At 53.3% G+C, this 16,563-nt stretch overlaps 1 protein-coding gene across 1 annotated transcript in view; it reads right to left on the reverse strand.

Moving 5' to 3' along the window:
* Window positions 1-13,715, reverse strand: part of CPNE2 (copine 2) — a 55,667-nt gene extending 41,952 nt beyond the window's left edge. Inside the window, exon 1 of the mRNA XM_030796650.1 lies at window positions 13,449-13,715. The gene's annotated coding sequence lies outside the window, so the exon portion shown is untranslated. The remainder of the gene's footprint in view (window positions 1-13,448) is intronic.
* Between the last annotated feature and the right edge of the window lie 2,848 nt (window positions 13,716-16,563).

The following is a 16,563-nucleotide window of genomic DNA, read 5'->3' on the forward strand; positions in this document are numbered from 1 at the left end:
GGAGTTGGGGCAGGTGGGGGGAAGAGTGGGTCCCTCTGCGCAGCCCAGCAGCAGCCAGGCGTACTGGACCCTGAGGCCTGACGCAATGGAAAAAGAAACTACAGCTTAGGCTGGGCCGGGGGCCCCCTCCTCTCCTACCCCAGCAGGAGGGCAGGCAGGCAAGGTGTCATTAAGGGAGGGCTGGGCCTGCCATGCGCATCTGGGCACGATGGAAACACCCCTGGGGCAGCCCCCACCCCATAGGTAATTTGAGGTTTCAGGCTGGGGGATGGGATGGGGAGCCAGGGCCTGCTTAAAGCATGGTCCTGACTCCTGGCACAGATGGGCACAGTCCTTCTGGGGTGACCAGACCCCCCAGGCAAGGAGCTTGGAGAGGGGTTTATGAAACTAGTGGTCCCTTTTACAGATGGGTCAACTGAGGCAAAGAGAGGACAGGGCTTGGGAATTCCCAGGCACTGATTCATTGGTTCATTCAACAAATACTCCCTGAGCACCCTGGGGCTATGCAGTTAATAAAACACACAGGAGCCAGTGGTGGCTCACACCTGTAATCTCAGCACTTTGGGAGGCTGAGGTGGAAGAACGGCTTGGGCTCAGGAGTTTGGGGCTGCAGTGAGCTGTGATTGTGCCACTGCACTCCAACCTGGGCGACAGAGCAAAACTCTGTCGTAAAAGAAAAAAAAAAAAACGGACACATAGGATTCAGCCCCCACAGGGTCCACTGACCCCAGCAAGGAGGCATCTTGCCCTTAGGCAGAAGGACAGGCTTGGACACTGGTGCTGAGCCACAGGCCTAGAACATCATGGTTTTAGCCAGAAAACGAGGAATTCATCGTCCTTAATCTCCTTTTATCTTCACCTCCTATGTGCCACCAGTGCTGCTGATTTCACCTTCAAGCTGCATTCAGCATCCATCCTCTCCCCACTTCCACTATGTCAGCCCAGCCAGGCTCCCATCATCTCGTACCCAGACACACCCTGACCCATAACAGGTCTCTCTGATGCAAGCTCAGCTGCACTCTCTTTTCCACACCAGAGCCAGAGGGAGTCTTTAAACCTAGAAGTCAGAGAGGGAGTCTTTAAACCTAGAAGTCAGATGCCACCATGGCTTTACCTGAAAATCTTCCTGTGACCTCCTCATCCAGGTCGCACAAACCCCAAATCGTGCCCAAGATGACAGGACCCTGCCTGACCTGTCCCCACTTCCTGCCACCCTCCCCCTCACTTGCTTCCTTTGCCCCAGGTGCACTGGTCTCCCTTTGCTGTCAGGCTCTCTCCTGCCTCAGGGCCTTAGCACTTGCTGTTCCTTTTTCCAGGAATGCCTGTGTTCACAGGAAAGGTCTTGTCAGCTTAATATCACATCCTTAGAGGCCTTCCCTGATCACCCAGGCTGACGTAATCCGTCTCTGCTCCATGCTGCTTCTTTCACAGATTGCTGCAATGTACAATCGTTTTACATATTTGTCTGTGTGCCTGTGTCTGTTTGTCTGCCCCGTCCCTCAGGAGGACATCACCACTGTTTCCCCAGCACCTACAGCCATAACTGCATATGTGAGCACCTAATCAATGAGGGAGGTGGGGGCTCACCAGGCAGGCTCCATCATCAGCAGCCCCAGAGCAATCATAGCCACCTCCTCCTGCACACATCACTTGAGAGAATCACAGGCAGCTTCTCAAACCCAGGGCTCTGAGAGGCCAGCAGGAGAGGGACTGTGTCCTACTTCACAGGGGTGGAAACTGAGGCCCAACAAGAGGCAGTGGTTTTTTAAGCCAGGGAAGGATGGTGACCAGGCCCAGAGCCAAGGCTGCCATCACTCCATCCTTCCCACCTTGGCTCTGCCATTTAACTGCTGTGTGACCTCTGGCAAGTTCCTTCAACTCTCTATGTCTCGGTTTCTCCCTCTGTAAAATGGGAACAACAAGAGTGTCTTCCGGCCCGGCGCAGTGGCTCACACCTGTGATCCCAGCACTTTGGGAGGCTGAGGCAGGTGGGATCACCTGAGGTCAGGAGTTAGAGACCAGCCTGGCCAACATGGTGGAACCCCATCTCTACTAAAAATACAAAAATTAGCTGGGCGTGGTGGTGTGTGCCCGTAATCCCAGCTACTTGGGAAGCTGAGGCAGGAGAATTGCTTGAACCCAGGAGGCGGAGGTTGCAATGAGCCGAGATCATACCACTGCACTCCAGCCTGGGTGACAGAGCAAGACCCCGTCTCAAAACAAAAACAAAAACAAAAAACAACAACCAAAAAAGAGTGCTTTCCTAGGTGTTGTGACAATTCAGTGAGATAAAGCACTTGGAACAATAATAGGTAGCTTTTGCTATGATCAGTGATTCTTAATGGCTGTGAGGAGAAAGTAGCCCTGGCCCCACTGCGATGTAGAACCCGGGAACCAGCTGTAGTGTAAAGGAGCTCACTGTGGGGGAGGAGCTGCTGGGCCGGCTGGGTGGGGGGATCTCCAACTTAGAAATGGGCAGAGAGGAGGGGACAGTGAAAGAGGCAGGCACAGGGAAGCAGATGGCCCAGGAGGAGGTCTGGGAACCCCGAAGGGGAGAAGAGCTGTTGGATGGTGAAGGGCAGGCCTGAGGTGGCCAGGGAGGCAGCCCCCATTCCAGAGGCTGGTGGAGAGGAGGAGCTGGGACCACAGTGGCATGTCCTGTCATAAATTCTAGTGAGGGCACTGTGTGCTGTCAGAAAAGCACGTGCAACTTGATGGGTAGAAAAGGAAAAAACAGGCCAAGTGTGGCAGCCCACACTTATAATACTAACACTTTGGGAGGCTGAGGCAGGAGGACTGCTTAAGGCCAGGAGTTTGAGGCCAGCCTGGGGCAACACAGTGAGATCCTGTCTCCACAAAAATAAAAAATAAAAAAATTAGCCAGGTGTGGTGGTGCACACCTGTAGCTACTAGGGAGCCTGAGACAGGAAAATTACTTGAGCCTGCAAGGTCAAGGCAGCAGTGAGCTGTGATTGTGCCACTGCACTCGAATCTGGGTAACAGAGTGAGCTCTTGTCTCTAAAAACAAAAAAAAAAGAAAGAAGGAAAAAAATAAATTCTCTGTTTTGCTGGTGGCAGTAACAAAGAAAGGGGCATGGTTGCCTGGTCACGGTCAGTACCAGGCATTAGTTAGGAACCCATTCTGTGGGGTCTGAATCCCTAGCAATTCTTAATGTCTGGGGACAGGGGAAAGTAGATAAAAAACTTGGGGGATGTGTAAAGTTAAGTTTACATAAAGGGGGCGAGGTTAAAACTGATTGAGAGGGCTGGGCATGGTGGCTCACACCTGTAATCCCAGCACTTGGGGAGGCTGAGGCGGACAGATCATCTGAAGTCGGGAGCTCAAGACAAGTCTGGCCAACAAGGTGAAACCTCGTCTCTACTAAAAATACAAAAATTAGCCAGGCATGGTGATAGATGCCTGTAATCCGAGCTACTTTGGAGGCTGGGGCAAGAGAATTGCTTGAACCTGGGAAGTGGAGGTTGCAATGAGCTGAGATCGTGCCACTGCACTCCAGCCTGGGCAACACAGCGAGACCCTCTCTCAAAAAAAAAAAAGAAATAAAAACAAAAAACTGATTGAGAAACACAGCTCTAGGCTCTCCCTCCAGGCTGGTGGACACAGCACAGGGAAGCCCAGAGAGACCACGGTAGTGATGGGGGACTAGGGAGTGAATTATGGGCTTGGATACACAACCCTCAAGGTCTTCGAGGTGGGGCCCACTCCTGGGTGCTGTGGCTTCTGGGACCCTCAGGACCTCCAAGTCCTTCTGCACCCAGCATATCCTGTCAGTGGGGTCTCATCTCTGACAGCAGAAGCTCCTGAGGTGGCTCAGAGCTGTCACCACGTGTGGTTTCCAGACGGGTCACCTACGCATCTCCTCGGAGCCTGCTAGAACTGCAGCAGCCAGCGGGTGCGGTGGCTCATGCCTGTCATCCCCGCACTTTGGGAGGACGAGGCGGGTGGAACTCGAGCTCAGGAATTCGAGCCCAGCTGGGCAACATAGTGAGACCCTGTCTCTACAAAAAATGGCAAAAAAAATTAGCTGGGCATGGTGGTATGTGCCTGTAGTCCCAGGTACTTGCGGGGCTGAGATGGGGGGAATCACCTAAGCCCAGGAAGTCAAGGCTGCAGTGAGCTGTGATCGTGCCACTGCACTCCAGGCTGGGCAACAGAGTGAGACCCTGTCTCAGAAAAAAAAAAAAAAGAAAAAGAAATGCAGCACCCTAGGCCCACTCAGACCTGCTCTAGCAGAAGGCCTAGAGTGGCGCCCATAGGCCTGTGTTTTAACACGCTCTCCTGGTGGTTCTGATGTGGGCTAAGTACACACAAATCACAGGTTAGCTGAGTACGTGGGGCATATTGTTCAAATACAGATTGTCATTCAGCAGGTCTGGGGAGGGGCCTAAAATTCTGTGTTTCTAACAAGCTACAGGTGATGCTGCGGCGGCCCCCCGGAACTACACTTTGAGATACGAGGCTACAGATCAGAAGTTGCAATGTGGCCACCCCATGGCTGACCACACCCTGGGGATGGCTCTAGCGTAGTTGGGTTTGGCATAATGAGGCAGGTATCACACTTGGTCTCCATACAAGCCCTGCTGGCTTCACACACTGAGCTCCCAGCCAGGTCTCTGTAGACCTCTGAGTTTGCAACCTCTAGTCTGGATGAGAATGCTCTGTTAACCAGAACCCTCAGCTAACAAGACACCCATTCCCTATGGGCCCTGATGGCTGCTAAGTTTACTGAACTTTTGGGGGGCTGGAACGTATCTTGAATGCATCCAGGTCTAAATTGCCTCCTTCATCCCATTTCCCAGATGAGAAGATCCAGGAAGACAAATGGCAACCATATTAGTCCAGGTTTTCTGGAGAAACAGAACCAATGGGATATCTAGCTATGCATAGACAGAAATATATTTTAAAGAATTAGCTCATGCGAATGTCGGGGCTGGAAAGTCCAAAATCTGTAGGGCAAGCCAGAAGGCTGGAAACCCAGGCAGGGTTTCTACGTTGCAGTCTTGAGGCTGAATTCCGTCTTTGAGAAACCTTAGTCTTTGCCCTGAAGGCCTTTGATCAATTGAATGAGGGCCACACATAATGGAGGGTAAGTTGCTGGACTCAAAAGTCTACTGATTTAATGTTAATTGCAACTAAAAACTACCTTTATTTGACCAAACAACTGGTCACTAAAGCCTTGCCAAGTTGACACATAAAATTAACCATCATAGCAATCTCTAGTTCCTAGGAGATCTGTCATGGGGCAAGAAAACACGGTGTTAGGGCAGGAGCTCTGGGCTAGCCCTTCTTAAGTATGGGAGCTCAGAGAGCCCGCCCCCACCCTGTCAGCTGCAAGAGAAGGGTGAAGGTGGGTGTGGCCATGCTGATGGAGAGATAACCATAATAAAATGAGAATAATAATGCCTGTCCCAGGTCCTCAAAATTCTGTAGCTTCACAACATCCCCAAATGAGGTGTTATCATCAGCACTCCCATTCTCCAGGTGAGTAAACCAAGGCTAGGAGGTTGAATCACTTACCCACATAGTTCTGGTCCTCTGGCTCCCAGCCCAATACCAATCTACCTATTGGGCCTCTACTAATGTGACTCTGGACAAGTCATTGGTCTTTCTGTGTCTCAGTTTAGTTTTCTCATCCAACACATGGAAATTACAAAATGCTTGACACACTGCAGATACTGGCTCAAAATGAGAAAAACCTCTCCATGGCTCCCGGCTGTTCTCAGGACAACATCCAGGTTCCCTGATGAGGCTCTCAAAGTCTTCTCCCTCGCACCTTTGGCTCTAGCTCTGCTGTTTGCCACACAGAATTTCAGCAAGTATTTTTCGTGCCTCCCTAATTCTGCATATGCTGTTCCATCTGCCTGGAATGCCCTTCCCCCTTCTTAGTGATTTCTTTCTTCAAACTCAGCTCAGTAAAACCAAATGCACGGTGACTCATGCCTGTAATCCCAGCACTTTCGGAGGCTGAGGTGGGCGGATCACTTGAGGTCAGGAGTTTGAGACCAGTCCGGCCAACATTGTGAAACCCCATCCCCACTAAAAACACAAAAACTAGGCAGGGCGTGGTGGCTCACGCCTGCAATCCCAGCACTTTGAGAGGCCGAGGCAGGCGGATCACAAGGTCAAGAGATCGAGACCATCCCGGCTAGCATGGTGAAACCCCATCTCTACTAAAAATACAAAAATTAGCTGGGCGTGGTGCGCGTGCCTGTAGTCCCAGCTATTCGGGAGGCTGAGGCGGGAGAATCGCTTGAATCCAGGAGGCAGAGGTTGCAGTGAGCCGAGATCGCGCCACTGCACTCCAGCCTGGCAACAGCAAAACTCCATCTCAAAAAATAAAATAAAATAAAATAAAATAAAATAAAATAAAATAAAATAAAATAAAATAAAATCAGTAATTAGCCGGGCATGGTGGCGGGTGCCTGTAATCCCAGCTACTCAGTAGGCTAAGGCAGGAAAATCACTTGAATGGGGGTGGGGTGCAGAGGTTGCAGCAAGCCAAGATCACGCCACTGCACTCCAGCCAGGGCAACAGAATGAAACTCTGTCTTAAAAAAAATGCACTATGCACCCACCCCCACCCCCAGGACGGCCGAAATTTTAAAAAGCTGACAATGCCACGTGTTGGCAATAATGCGGAGCAACTGGAACACACACAGGTGGCCAGAGGGAGTGGAAATTGGTGCAACCACTTAGGAGAAACATTAGTGCCCAACGAAAACACTCACATATGTTCACCCAAAGATACACACAGGAATGTCATGGCAGTGCTAATCCGAATAATCCCAGTTGGAACTCCCCACCCAAACCCCCATCATCGGAAGAAGGGAGACATAACTGGTGAATGAACACACAGCAGACCACATACAGCCAGCTTGAAGGAAGAACACGGGTAGCAATAACATGGATGGGTCTCACACGTGCTGTGTGAAGGGGGCCAGAGAGAAAGGAGTATGTTATCCTCTATCATTTCACTTAGGTGACCTTAAACATGGACAAAACAAATCTACGCTGCTGGAAGTCCGGATAGCGGTAGGACATGTGGACGGGTGTTACTGACCAGAAGGGGACACCAGGGGCTTTGGTGCTGGCCGTGTCTGTTTCTGATCTGGGTTCTGGTGACCCAGATGTGTTGGTTTGTGAACAGTCATTGACTGGTCCATGTAGAATGTCTGCTCTATTTCATATGTTACACTTCAATGTGGTAAAACAAAAAACAAAAAACACCAAAACCAAAAATCCAGGGACTCCTCTACAAAGCCCTTCCTACTTCCCTGGTCCTTCAGAGGGAATCACTTACAATATCAGCATACTGTAACCATTGGCTTAGAAGCGTCACCCTCACTGGAGCTTAAAGATGGAACCAAACCCTGTTTCCATCTCATTGCTCCCAACACCCAGAGGCACAGAATGGAAGCTCGACAAAAGTTTGTTGAAAATGAGGAAGAGTGAAAAGGTGTGAGGAAGAGGAGCCGTGACATCTTGGAATTGTAGAGGCCTGGGACTAGAGGTTCACAGAATTCCAGAATTTGGGAATTCTGGGATTTCAGAGTCATGAGTTCTCTGAGTCTCAGAGCTAAAATTTAGAGTTTATCTGGCCCCACTTGCCAGCCACACAGGAACCCTGGCCACAGCCTGGCTGCCCCAACATCCTGCATCCTGGTTCTGGTGGGCAGGGTCCAGCCACAAGCCTTATTCTCTGGGGCCCTTGCTGCATCAGCTCCTGCCAGGCGACAGGCAGCCCCCCAGGGAGCAGGCTGGCACTCCCAACCAGGTGGGGGCGGCACCTTGACACAAATCACTTCTCCACCTCGGCTATGGCACCGGCTGCTGTGCTCCAAAGACACCACACTCCAACAGGCAGCCAGGCCATTACGGGGATAAATATAGATGCAGACAGCATGGCGAGGAGGCTGCAGCAGGGGTTGGCCCTGAGGCCCCCCGGGGATCCCCAGCTTCCACCAGACCACATTCAGAGGGAGGTCATTCTCTGTAGCGCCCGCTTAATCACTAAGCTCTGGCTCTTAGGGGAGGGGGCTTCCCTTGGGACCCCCCCACCCTCCCAGGCCCCAGGTTCAGCTCAGCCTGCACTGGAAGGTTTGTGTCACTTATAGGGGCTGACCTAGCAGGCTGAGAGGCAGCCTCCACTGTACTCCCCGTGAGTCTAGGGACTGGGTTCTGTCCTCTCCTGCCACTCCTCCCTCCTGGGCCTCAGCTCCTTCCCCTCCTGCCTCCCAGGAAGCTCCATGTGGGGATGGGCACGGAGTGCTCTGGCTCTTGGGAGACTCTGAGTACTTAGGGGACCTTGGGAGTGGGTCTGGCCAGGCTCAGAGGGCAGGGGACTCCCGTGGAGGAGGGAATGGGGAAAGTTTTATGTCTGAGAGAAGGTGGATTTGCCTAGGACTGAAAGACTGGGGGCTGGGGAGGTGGAGAATGTGAGGTCCCCTGGGCGGCACATCACCTACTGCCATTGCCTGCCCACCCAAGGGACTGAGGTGTGCTGGAGAAAGTCACCCATTCCCTATGCAACCTGGGCCATGTGTGCTAACCTCTCTAGCCTCAGTTTCTTCATACAGGAAATGGAGCTGCTGCTAACTAGAGCTGTCCCCACTACTTTCTTCATGATGTTCTTAAGGCAGCAGTGACAAGCTTGTAAACTGAAGAGGGTTGTGCACAGATGTAATCCCTCTTTTACTTATGACTTTGGGTCTCCACCTTCCAGGAGGGCTTCCCTCACCGTGCAGCCATCCATTTGGTTGTTCAACAGATGTTTCTTAAGCAGTTCCTCTGGACCAGGGACTTTGCTGTGTGCTGGAGGGGCAACCATGATCAAGACACACTCAGGCTCTGGGCATAGGAGTTCGGGATGGAGTTGGGGGGACAGAGAGGTGAGCAAATGACAAGGGCAGGAAATCTCAGATAGTGGAAAATGTCATAAAGAGAATAAAGCAGGGTGAAGTGATTGTGATTGTGATGGGGCAGTGTGGAGGAGGCTGCATTTGAGCTGGGATGTTAATAGACCAGAAGCCCCAGGAGAGCAAGGCATTGGTCTCTCTCATTCATGGCTGTATCCCAGCCATAGCTGGTGCCCAGCAGGTACTCAGTGAATATTTTTGAATGAATGAATGAATGAATGAATGGTCTCCTGAACCAGGTTAGGCATGTCCCCACCACAGGGCCTTTGCATGTGCTGTTTCCTCTACCTGTTTCCCAGCATGTGCAAAGGCCCTGTGGTGTGGACATGCCTAGTGTGGTTCAGGAGCCCATTCTCCCTGCAACTCTATTGTATCCCTGCAGGCTTTTGTGTTTTATCAGGAGCTGAGGATATCTGGCCTGCCTGATGTGCCCTGGCTGTCCCCTCTCTAAAACACAGGAGGGAGTATGCCCAACTACCAGCAGACAACTACTCCAATCCCTCTCTCCTCTGGTTGGACCCCAAGTCTTTTTTTTTTTTTTTTTTTTTTTTTGAGACACGGTCTCACTGTTTCACCCAGGTTGGAGTACAGTGGCATAATCATGGCTCACTGCAGCCTCAACCTCCTGGGCTCAAGCAATCCTCCCACCTCAGCCTCCCAAGTAGCTGGGACTACAGGCACGCACCACCACACCCAGCTAATTTTGTTTATTTTTATTTTGGTAAAGACGGGCTTTCGCTATGTTGCCCAGGCTGGTCTTGAACTCCTGGGCTTAAGTGGTCTGCCTATCTTGGCCTCCCACAGTACTGGGATTACAGGTGTGAGCCACCACGCCCGGCCCTCCCATCAGTCTTTCAGAGACATGCCCAACCTGAGAAAAGGGTATTGTAAGAGTGCAGTGAATGCTGGTAGCTGAGCTACTGGGTTTCAAACTCTGGTTGGCCATGGGCTAGTTGAGCACCACACAATGGATGGCTTAGATTCTCTCACAGTTCTGTAGGCTACAAGTTTGAAATCTAGCTGTCAGCAAGGCCATGCTCCTTCCAGCACTCAGCATGGTAAGCCAGAGATCCCTCCAGAGACTCAAGAGGGCAAGCTAGTAATTCTCCCAGGATCCATCACTCAATATCACAGACTCATTTAACAGGAGGCTGCAAGGAGGGGCAGGTGCAGTCATTCCTCACGCAAGGATTTACTGAGCACCTACAATGTGCCAGGCGCTGTTCTAAGTGCTGGGACATGGCCCTAAACAAGACGGACACTGTTTGCTCTTGCCTTTTTGTGGATCTGACACCCTTTGGGGAGGGAGGCAGATAAGCTGGTGCACCAACGAGTAAAGAAGATGATTTTAAAGAGTGGCAAATGCCCCAAGAAAAATACAACCAGGAGATGCAGCAGTGAGGAGGGATGGTGACACAATCTCACTACAGTCAGTCTCATTGCAGACCTCAGAGCAAGTGTGGCCAGGACAAGTGAAGAAATGTTCCACAGTCGGGCACAGTGTCTCATGCCTAAAATCCCAGCACTTTGGGAGACCGAGGTGGGTGGACCACCTGAGGCCAGGAGTTCAAGGCCAGCCTAACCAACATAGCAAAACCCCATCTCTACTAGAAATACAAAAATTAGCTAGGTGCACGCCTGTGGTCCCAGTTACTTGGGAGGCTAAGGCACGAGAATCGCCTGAACCTGGAGGTGGAGGTTGCAGTGAGCTGAGATCGCACCAGTGCACTCCGGCCTGTGTGACAGAGCAAGATCCTGTCTCAAAATAAATAAATAAATAAATAAATAAATAAATAAATAAATAAATAAATAAAAAAAAACAAAAAGGAAGAAAGAAAGAAATGTTCCAGGATATGGAACAGCAGTCTTCTTGACTCTGCCACGGGAGCGACAGCCGAGGTCCAGGGGCCCAATGAGGGCAGAAGACATTGGGATGGGAGCCAGGAGGCACCTCTAACCTGGGCTCTGTCCTCAGGCACTGTGGGACCCCTACGTCCTCCCTTCTGGACAGGGAGGTGGGGAGACATGTGATTGTGGACTTTTCTAGCTACTGCCTGCCAAGATCACAGGGTGACCTGGCATCCCAGCTCCCACAGAGCCCACACCACCATGTCTGGCAGGGTTGGGGGAGACCCCACCTCCACTCTCTGAGGCCATATTCTGCAAGGGGGAAGGAGCTGGGTCCTCGAGGTGTTTTGCTCCTGATTCGGTAGCCCCAGTGCCGTCTATGTATAAGAGTCAGGGGAGGGGAGAGGGACAGAGACCTCTATCAGGCTGGGGACACACTGACCCTGAGCTGAGGGCTTCTCAGATTAGGGACCGTGCCTGGCGATGATGCCTCCTGCTCTGACAGGAGGGAGGAAATTACTAGAGAATGCTCTTTTGTTTTCTGTTCACTCCTTAGAGCCCTGTGAGGCCAGCCAGATGTGGGGAAATGGGGACACCTGGATGAGACCTACCACCTCTCCTGGTCTTCTTTCACCCCAGGCCCCTGCCCCTAGAACAGCCCAGAAGTCCTGATGGGAGGGGGAGGAGCAAGCTGGCCTGAGACAATCCCACAAAGGATCCTGGATGCAGTCACCCACATCAGGCTTCTTAATATTCCCACGGATAATGACAATGACAGTTAACCAGGCGCTCACCACATACCAATAAGTGCTGGCACCCGAGTCCTTGCAATCTAATTTAATCCTACCTTTGCAGAAATACACAATTACCTGAAAAGAATATAAAGGTGTATAGATATAGAAACCGAGGACTAGGAGGAGGACCGGATGGGGTCCAGTACTTACTGTTTTACAGACATAGAAACCGAGGCTCCATTCTCAGCCATCTTCTTCCCTTATGCCCCAGTTTTTAATTCTCATGACATTCCAGAGGGAGTGTCCATTGGAACACCACCAGAGACACCACACTTGCCACTCATGAAGTGCTCCCTACTTGCAGAACGTCTGCTCCCTGTTCCCCAGTTCCAGCCTCCCAGCCGCCCTACTGTAAGCTGGATCATGTCACAGTTTGCCTCATTTTACAGACAGAAAACCCCCAAGTCCAAGGGGTGACAAGGCACGCAGACAGGAAGTGACGGCCGCGAGATGAACCCAAGCGTCCACATCCTTTGTCCCTGGTTCTTTCCATGGAGAAACCTGCCTGGGTGACCCCTTCCAATCCAGCTGGCTGGGGCGGTCCTGGAGCTCACCCGGACCTATGCCAGGGGGAATGCCATAAAACCACGCCTTCATGCTGTGTCCATTCTCCAGGAGGCAGGCCCTGGAACATCAGCCCATTTCACAGATGATGACCCAGAGGGCCACAGGGGCGGAGGGTCTGGGCCAAGTTCCCTGTTGGTCATAGGTGGAGTTCAGACCCAGGTCTCCCAGGCCTCCCCATCAGGGCTGGCCACAGGCAGGCTGCAGCTGCCAGGGATTACAATCTGCGCACACCGCCTGTTTCCTGAAAACCATGGGCTCCCTGCAGTCCGGGAAGCTATGGATGCCCAAGGGGCAGAAAAAGCCCCCCACCCTTTGATGACAGCACACACCTCTAAGGGAGCAAAAAACTAAGGTAGACAAAACAAAGGGCGTTTTGTCTGGAAGATCATTCTTCCAGACCCCTTGTCCCTTCCCCCAGTACATATGGGGCAAGGGATTCAGATGCAAGATGAACCCCCTATTAGCTACCAGAGCCAGCAGCATCTGTGACCTTGGGCAAATCACAACCCCCTTTGAAGCAGCCCCTTCCCCATAGGAGAGCTTCTCAAACTGGGGGGTGGGAGGAGAAGCGAGGCTGGGGGATGGGGTGGGAAGAGCAGGGAAGAGGGGAGTAAGACCCCTCTATTTGCAGAGGAGCATCGCTGTGAGAAACAGGGAATAAGAGAGGGCCTTGCTCGCCCGCTCTCTCCATGCCCACCCCCACACCCCCTTTAAACACACAGGTGCCAGACAGCTTTTTCGCAAAAACTAGTTTGCAAACACACTCCGACTTCTGGGAAGCTGCCCAGCTCCACTCCCCCTCTGCGCTCCCAGTACCGGGGCTGGGAGCCGGCCCTCCGGCAGTTGCCTGGGGCAGGGGGTGGGTGTTGACGGGTGGGAGGAGGGCAGAGGGGCGCAGAGAGGAGCCCGCGCCCGCCAAGAGCCAGCGCGACCTCACGCCTTCAGCAGCTGCGGCAGCGGCGGGACTCCACCTCCCGTACGCCCTCCAAGCCCCTCGTGGCGGGTGGGAGGGTCCCCAAAGCAGCTGGGCTCGGACCCCCGAGAGCGACCCCTCCCCAGGAACCCGGCCCGCCCTTCCCCGCAGTCCGGGCGCCGGCGGGGCGCCCCCGCGTGGCCGGGTCGGAGCTGAGTCACCGAAGCGCCGGATTCCGGGTTCGCGCGGGCGGCGGGGGCTAGAGTGCCGCAGCCCCCGGAGGCGGAACCCGGCTTCCTTCGGACCCGCAGCTGGATCCAGGAGCCCAGCCCCAAGGCCGAAGTTGGGCACTCACGCCAAGCTGCCCCGCCTGCCCGGGCCCCACTCACCGCAGGTCCCGCGGGCGCCACCGCCCTCACCGCACGGCTGCCGCTGCCCGCGCTCCGGGCCGCCTGGGCATCCCCGGGCGCTGCTTCTGCTCGGCCGGGCCCGCGGGCGCGGGACAGGCTCAGGGCGCTGCCCGTGCGGCCACGGCCCGTTCGCGTGCGCTCCCAGCCGCTCGGGGTCCGGTCCTCCTCCCGGGCCGGGCGGGCGGGCGGCGACGGCGGCGGCGGCGGCTCGGGCTCCTCCCTCCGGCCGAGGGGGGGAGTGGGGAGGGAAGTGGGAGGCGAGGCGGGAGCTTCCTGGAGGGGCGCGCGCTCTCCCACGGGAGGAGCGGGGGCGCTGTCCCGCCCGCGGTCCGCCGCTCCCAGCCCGCGCCCGGCGCGCCCCGGCACTCGAAGCGCCTGGCACCGAGGGGGCCCGAACGTTCGGGGTCCGAACGCGAGGGTCCGAAGGTTCCAGGCTGGGACTCAGGTGGCTGAGGATCGGAACAACGCGGCTTCGCGCCCTCCCCAGGCCTGCTTTGCCCGAGCCTCTGGCACCTCCGAGTTCGGAGCGCTGTGCGCTCAGGGCCACCGACGCGGGAACAGAGGGGTGGCCTCAGCCCGGGCCTGCGGGGCCCCAGGGCCGCTTGGACCCCCCAGCGCCAATGGGAGCGGCGCTGCGCCCTCGGGGCAACACCCAAGGCTGGGTTCTGGGATGTATTGGGCAGGATTAGGGCCGCAGTGTTTTCTTCCCTTCTTTTTTTTTTTTTTTTTCAATAGCAAAAGAGCTCGGCGTTTTCTTGCCGCCAGAGATTGGAAACATGACATATTTCTCTGACACAGACGATGAGATAAAGACGGATCCGAACGGGGCCTGGGGCTACACATCCGTGCGGAAAATTAGGCGAGTGTTTAAGGCCTTGGAGCCCAGACCTCCTTTTCCCTAGAAGAGGCACCAATTCTTAGGACACTTGTCTGTCGCTGGGTGCTCAAGCCGTTGGCCGCTCCGCGGTATTTAGGTGCTCTCTGGGCAAGTTCACCACCGGGCATCAGAAGGCTGAGCCTCACTTAACCAGATTCTGGGGGGGCGGGGCCTTCCCGGAGATCTCAGGGCCATGTCCACAGTCCTTGGCCCTGGGGCTCAAGGACTGGGCAGCTGAGGGTTAACACCGAGTGCTTCCATTGTGGCTTTTCGATTCCAGGCAGGTGAGGGTTAATGTGGGAGCCTCGCGCGCTGCAGCCTGTGAGCCTCCCTCCACGTCTGAGGTCTGAGTCACTGGCACTTTGCAGCCTTAGAGGGGCAGAGACTAAACAGCCCCCGGGGCTCTGAGCTTTGTTCTCTGCCTGCCTGTCACCCATCCATCCTTCCTTTCTCCAAGCGCTCCTCACCTTTCTTCCACCGAAGCCATCAAAGCCCTCTGCCCCGCTCTGGGGCAAACCAACCTATCAACCCAACTCCAGCCCCACTTCCTCCAGGAAGCCTTTCCTGATTCCTCTGGCCTCAGAATCTGTCTCTTGTCTTTCCAGCAGCAGGAGAGCCAGGCACTGGGATGGACAGTGGTGAACCAAAGCAGATAGTCTCTCTCAAGTTGCCCACCTGTGGGGGCCAAGATCAGGACCCAGGCAATCATATCACCATATGAAATGTGCAAAGATTGGAGGTAGGGTGGCTCAGAAGACCCAACTCAGCCATGAGAGTCAGCGAGGCTTCCTTTAAGAGACCTGAAGAATGAGATAGTTGGGCCTGTCAAGGAAGATACTGGATCCCTAGCCAAGGAGACAGAGTGCAAAGGCCAGGCAGGGGTCACAGCAATTCCACTCCTAAATATCTACCCAGGAGAAATGAAAACATATGGCCACACAAAACTTGTACACAAATGTATGTAGCAGCATGATTCATAGTAGCCAAAAAGTGGGAACTACCCAAATGTCCACCCACTGATGAATGGAAAAACAAAATGTGGTATATCCACACAACATAGAATATTATTCAGCCATAGAAAGGTGTGAAGTACTGGCCAGTCGTGGTGGCTCACACCTGTAATCCCAGCACTTTGGGAGGTCAAGGCGGGCGATTACTTGAGGTTGGGAATTCGAGACCAGCCTGGCCAACATGGCGAACCTCTGTCCCTACTAAAAATATAACAATTAGCCAGACGTAGTGGCAAGCACCTGTAATCCTAGAAATTCGGAAGGCGGGAGAATTGCTTGAGCCCAAGAGGTGGAAGTTGCAGCCAAGATTGCGCCACTGCACTCCAGCCTGGGTGACAGAGGGAGATTCCATCCCCCCTCCAAAAAAAAGAAAAAAGAAAGAAAAAGAAAAAAAGAAAGGTGTGAAGTACTGATACATGCTACAATATGGACAAACTTGGAAAATATTATGCCCAGTGAAAGAAGCCAGTCTCAGACAATATTATATGGCTCCATTTAGATGAAATGTCCAGAATAGACAAATCCATGAAGAGACAAAGCAGATTTGTGGTTGCCTTGGCCCAGGAGTGGAGAATGGGGAGTGATTGCCATTGGCAAAGGGTTTCTTTGGGAGATGATAAAAAATGTTCTAAAGTTAGATTCTAGGCAGAGTGCGGTCCTGCCTGTAATCCCAGCACTTTGAGAGGCCAAGGCAGACAGATTACTTGAGGCAAGGAGTTCAAGACCAGCCTGAGCAACATAGTGAGACCCCCACCATCTCTACCAAAAAAAAAAAATTAGCTGGGTGTGGTACACGCCTGTAGTCCCAGTTAGGAGGCTGAGGTGGAAGGATTGCTTAGGAGGTTGAGGCTGTGGTGAGCCATGATCACAGCACTGCACTCCGGCCAGGGTGACAGAACAAGACCCTGTATAAAAAAAAAAAGTTAGACTATAGTGATGATTGCACAACTGTAGATATTCTTAAAACCATTGACTTACACACTTTAAAAGGACAAGTGTCATGGTGTATGGATTATGTCCCAATAAAACTATCTTTAAAAAAAAGGCCAGGGATCAGGAGAGCCCTGAGGCAGTTGATTAAGGCCAAGGATCCAACACAGGTTGATTCTACATGCTTTATCCTCATTCCACACCCAACACAAGACTGCAAAATGTTAAACGGCAAAGTCTTTCCCTGCCCAGGTGGAGACCTGTCAGTGCACAGTGG

Source organism: Nomascus leucogenys, chromosome 2 (genome assembly GCF_006542625.1).
Source record: "Nomascus leucogenys isolate Asia chromosome 2, Asia_NLE_v1, whole genome shotgun sequence".
NCBI lineage: Eukaryota > Metazoa > Chordata > Mammalia > Primates > Hylobatidae > Nomascus > Nomascus leucogenys.